Source organism: Aegilops tauschii, chromosome 6, assembly GCF_002575655.3.
Source record: "Aegilops tauschii subsp. strangulata cultivar AL8/78 chromosome 6, Aet v6.0, whole genome shotgun sequence".
NCBI classification, from domain to species: Eukaryota; Viridiplantae; Streptophyta; class Magnoliopsida; order Poales; family Poaceae; genus Aegilops; species Aegilops tauschii.
In genome coordinates, this window is record NC_053040.3 from 404,037,281 (window position 1) to 404,042,370 (window position 5,090).

The window sequence follows — 5,090 nt, forward strand, 5'->3', positions numbered from 1 at the left end:
AACCTCTCCCATACACTCCAAAACTCGGTATGGTCCTACAAATCTCGGGGCTAACTTTCCCTTAACTCCAAAATGTTTCACCCCTCGGAGTGGTGATACACGAAGATATGCTCTATCTCTAATTTCATAGGCTACCTCCTTGCATTTCGAATCTGCATAACTCTTCTGCCTGGACTGAGCTACCTTCAGTCTGTCTCGAATCAACTTAACCTTCTCTTCAGACTCTTTGATCAAATCTGGTCCAAACAACTGTCGGTCTCCCACTTCATCCCACATCAACGGTGTTCTGCACCTTCGTCCATACGGGGCTTCGAACAGTGCCATCTTCAAACTGGCCTGGTAGCTATTGTTGTACGAGAACTCCGCGTAGGGCAAATTGTCATCCCAACTAGATCCATAATCTAGCGCACAAGCTCTCAACATATCCTCCAGAATCTGGTTGACTCTCTCTGTCTGGCCATCTGTCTGCGGATGAAATGTTGTACTGAACTCTAGCCTTGTACCCAAAGTCTGGTGCAGCTGATGCCAAAACTTTGAAGTAAACTGTGTTCCTCTATCTGATATGATGGTCCTCGGAACTCCATGCATACATACGATCCTGGTCATATATATCTTGGCCAACTTCGCACTGGTATACATGGTTTTCACTGGAATAAAGTGAGCCACTTTGGTCAAGCGATCAACTACTACCCAGATAGAATCATATCCTGATCGAGTCCTGGGCAATCCGGTGATGAAATCCATGCCAAGTTTATCCCACTTCCATTCGAGTATCGGCATAGGCTGCAGTAATCCTGCTGGCTTCTGATGTTCTGCCTTTACTCTCTGACATACATCACATGTGGCTACATACTCAGCAATATCCTTCTTCATACCAGTCCACCAGAAACACTCCTTCAAATCCAAATACATCTTGGTGTTTCCGGGGTGTATCGAGTATGGCGAGTCGCGAGCCTCCTGAAGTATCAACTTCTTGATCTCCGCATTATTGGGCACATAAACGCGGTCCTCAAACCATAAGGTGTCGTGCTCATCCTCACGAAAACTTTTGGCTTTTCCTTTGCTCATTCTCTCTTTTATCTCGGCAATCTCTTTATCATCTTTCTGCGCTTCTCGAATCTTTCCCAACAACATTGATTGAACCTCCAATGCTGCAACAAAACCTCTAGGGACTATCTCCAAACGTAGTTCCCTGATATCCTAGGCTAACTCCTTTGGCAATCCTCCGCTTACGAGGGTATTGGCATAACTCTTACGGCTCAAAGCGTCTGCTACGACATTGGCCTTTCCTGGATGATAGTGCAACTTCATATCATAATCCTTTATGAGCTCCAACCATCTCCTCTGCCTGAGGTTCAGTTCCTTTTGGGTGAAAATGTACTTCAAACTCTTGTGATCCGTGTACACATCACAACGGTTTCCGATAAGATAATGTCTCCAAGTCTTGAGCGCATGCACTACGGCTGCTAACTCCAAATCATGAGTGGCATAATTCAACTCATGCGGTCGAAGCTGTCGGGATGCATACGAAACAGCTCTTCCGTCCTGCATAAGTACACCTCCAAGTCCTGAGCGTGAAGCATCGCAATACACTTGGAAGTCCTTGCGTATATCCGGCAGAATCAGCACTGGGGCTATAGTCAAACGTTTCTTCAACTCCTGAAAACTTGCCTCACATTCTTCCGTCCATTTGAATTTGGTATCCTTCTTCAACAATGCCGTCATTGGCTTCGCAATCTTGGAAAAATTCTCAATGAATCTCCGATAGTATCCCGCGAGTCCAAGAAAACTGCGGATCTCGCTAACTGAGGTGGGTGCCAACCACTCAGTGACTGACTGAACCTTGGTGGGGTCTACTGCTATGCCTTCTCCTGATATAACATCTCCAAGGAATCCAACTTCCTTCAACCAAAACTCACATTTGCTGAACTTGGCATACAACTGATGTTCCCAGAGTTTCTCGAGGACTAAACGCAAATGCTCCTTGTGCTCCTCCTCATTCTTCGAGTATACCATTATATCATCAATGAACACCACCACAAATTTATCCAAGAATTCCATGAACACCTTATTCATCATACTCAAGAAACAGGCAGGGGCGTTAGTCAGTCCAAATGACATGACCGTATACTCATATAATCCGTACCTTGTGGTGAATGTTGTTTTCGGTATATCCTTCTCTCGAATCTTCAGCTGGTGATATCTTGATCGCAGATCGATCTTCGAAAACACTTTAGCTCCTTGCAGCTGGTCAAACAAATCATTGATCATCGGCAATGGGTACTTCTTCTTGATCGTCACCTCATTTAGTGCGCGATAATCAACAACCATCCTTAAGGATCCATCCTTCTTCTCAACCAAAAGCACTGGGGCTCCCCACGGTGATGAACTTCGTCGGATGTAACCTTTCTCTAATAACTCCTTAATCTGCTTCTTAATCTCCTCTAGATCATTTGCGGGCATCCGGTATGGTCTCTTCGATATTGGTCCGGTGCCTGGCAACAGTTCTATCAAAAACTCGATGTCCCGATCTGGGGGCATGCCGGGTAATTCCTCTGGAAATACATCTAGGTAATCCTTCACAACAGGTACCTCCTCCTGAACAACTCCTGAGAGGGAGTTTACTTGGGTTCTCCTTGACGAATGCTTGGATACGTACTTGATCCTTTTTCCCTCCGGGGTGGTGAGCAGAATGGACTTACTAGCACAATCAATGCTTCCTCCATACTTCGACATCCAGTCCATGCCTAATATAACATCCAATCCTTGTGACTCCAAAACATGGCTTCCGATGGTTAAGGGTATCCGGTCGCACCATCGGCTGGCCATATACTCTGCTCCAGGTGAACTTACTAACATGGGTGTCCTAAGGGCTTGGGTTGGCAGCTTAAACTTATCCATGAATCCCCTTGATATGTGTGAATGCGATGCACCAGTATCGAAAAGAACAAGAGCGGTAAAAGACTTAACCAAAAACTTACCGATAACTGCATCAGGCTGCTCCTCAACCTCCTCCACGTTCATGTGGTTCACTTGTCCCCTATTGAAAGGGTTGGGCTTCTTCCCAGCGCTTCCATTACCATTGTCATTCTTCAATTCCGGACAATCGTTGGCGTAGTGTCCAGTCTTCCCGCACTTGAAACAAGTAATGTGACTTTGGTCCTTCTTGGCGGGTGTGGCTGGGTTAGAGCGGTTCTGATTGCTACCTGCTCCATTCCCGTTTCCATTCCTGGGGCCACTGTGATTATGGGAACTTCCTCCATTGTGAGTGTGGCCTCCAAGGTTATCGATAAGTCCTCCCGAGTTTGGGGTTAAACGAGGCTTCTGCTGAGCTCCAGAATTGTACTTTCCTTGCCCGTACTTCCTCTTGCGGCTCTCAATCTGCTGATGCTTCCCTTCAATCATAAGAGCCTTGTCTACCAACTCCTGGTAGTTGTTGAATGTTGCCACCATCAACTGCATGCTCGTCTCATCACTTAGCCCTTCCATAAACTTCTCATGCTTTGCGGCATCTGTGGCCACATCATCAGGGGCATAACGAGATAGCTTACTAAGGTCATCTACGTACTGAGCCACGGTACAATTTCCCTGGCGTAAGTTGCGAAACTCACGCTTCTTCATGCTCATAGCTCCAGTTGAGACATGGGCTGTGCGGAATGCTTGCTGAAACTGGTCCCAAGTGATATTGGCTATGGGGAAAGTGGCTGTGTAATTCTCCCACCATGAGGCTGCTGGTCCATCCAACTGATGTGCGGCAAAATGCACCTTCTCTACATCTGTGAAACCAGCGGTGGTCAACTCCCTTCCAATCCTGTGTAGCCAGTCATCCGCAACTATTGGCTCGGTGCTACTGGAAAACACCGGTGGCTGTAACCTCAGAAAACGGGCTAAGTTGTCAACTGGAGGCGTGTTGTTGTTGTTGTTGTTGTTGTTGTTGCCTTGGTTCTGGACTAATATCTGCATCAAGGCATTCTGCTGCTGGATCAACTGGGTGATCTCCGGTGGGAAAACAAATCCGGTGTCGCGTCTCGGAGGCATCTGATGGGTTTAGAGGGGAGAGATTAGAATAGAAAAGAGGTCTAGTGAGAAAACACTACCCATATGCACATGAGACAAACACAATCATATCACTCAATCAATCAAGCAAGGGCATACAAACGGTCTAGAACTATCGTTAAAGTGCTCGGACTACTACTATATATATGGGGAAATACTACTAGTCATTTGGTGGTCATCTAGAAATTTTGGTCGGTGGAAGACTTCATGATGTATGCTCCATCTTCGTCTTCAAAATCATCATCACTATCATCGGGGTCGGAGTCGGTGTCGTCGATGATGTAGTTCTCCGGGCAAGTAGAATCGTCGTCGTCTCCTCCTAGCGCGGGGTCTCCCATGAATACTCTGATCTTCTTTATCAGGTCGTCATTCTTCTCCAATAGTGTCGCGATTTCCTCCTCATATCCATCGCGTGTACACTTGAGTTCTTCTTCCAGCACGGTGATCCTTGTCATCGCCTTCTTCAAATCTATCATGTCTGCGCACATCTGATTCTCCTGGCATCAAATGTGCTGGTTTAACTCCTGGATGAATGCTGCAATGGACCTGTCCTTCTTGGTCCTGACTATCTCCCATTGCTCATCTCGATGCCCACATATCTGGTAGATAGTATCCTTGAGATCCTTGTGGTAAACTTCGCCGATGTGTCCCATGGCGATGTGAGCTGCCATGCTCTTGCCGAGACTCCAGGTTGGTGCATCAAAGGAAAACTCTATGGGCTCTGTGACTGGCGTGAATGTCCTTCCTGGAACTTGAACTCGAATCATCCAGCGCTCCTCTTCTGGTAAAGTGGCGTTGTAAGTCCCGGTGAAGCTTGGTATTCCGATATTCAGGTATCTAGTAACTTCCTTCAAGTGTCGTCCAAAGGGTGTGTCTTCATCCGGTTGTGCAAACTTGTTCCTCGAATTCGCCATCCTAAAGAGTAGAAAATGGAGAGGAGTTAGAAATGAGTAGAGAAGAGTGACCTATGGCTTTTCTTAGTGGTCGTGTCCTACATTCAGCGTGTGCTCTGATACCATCTTGTAGCGACCCGA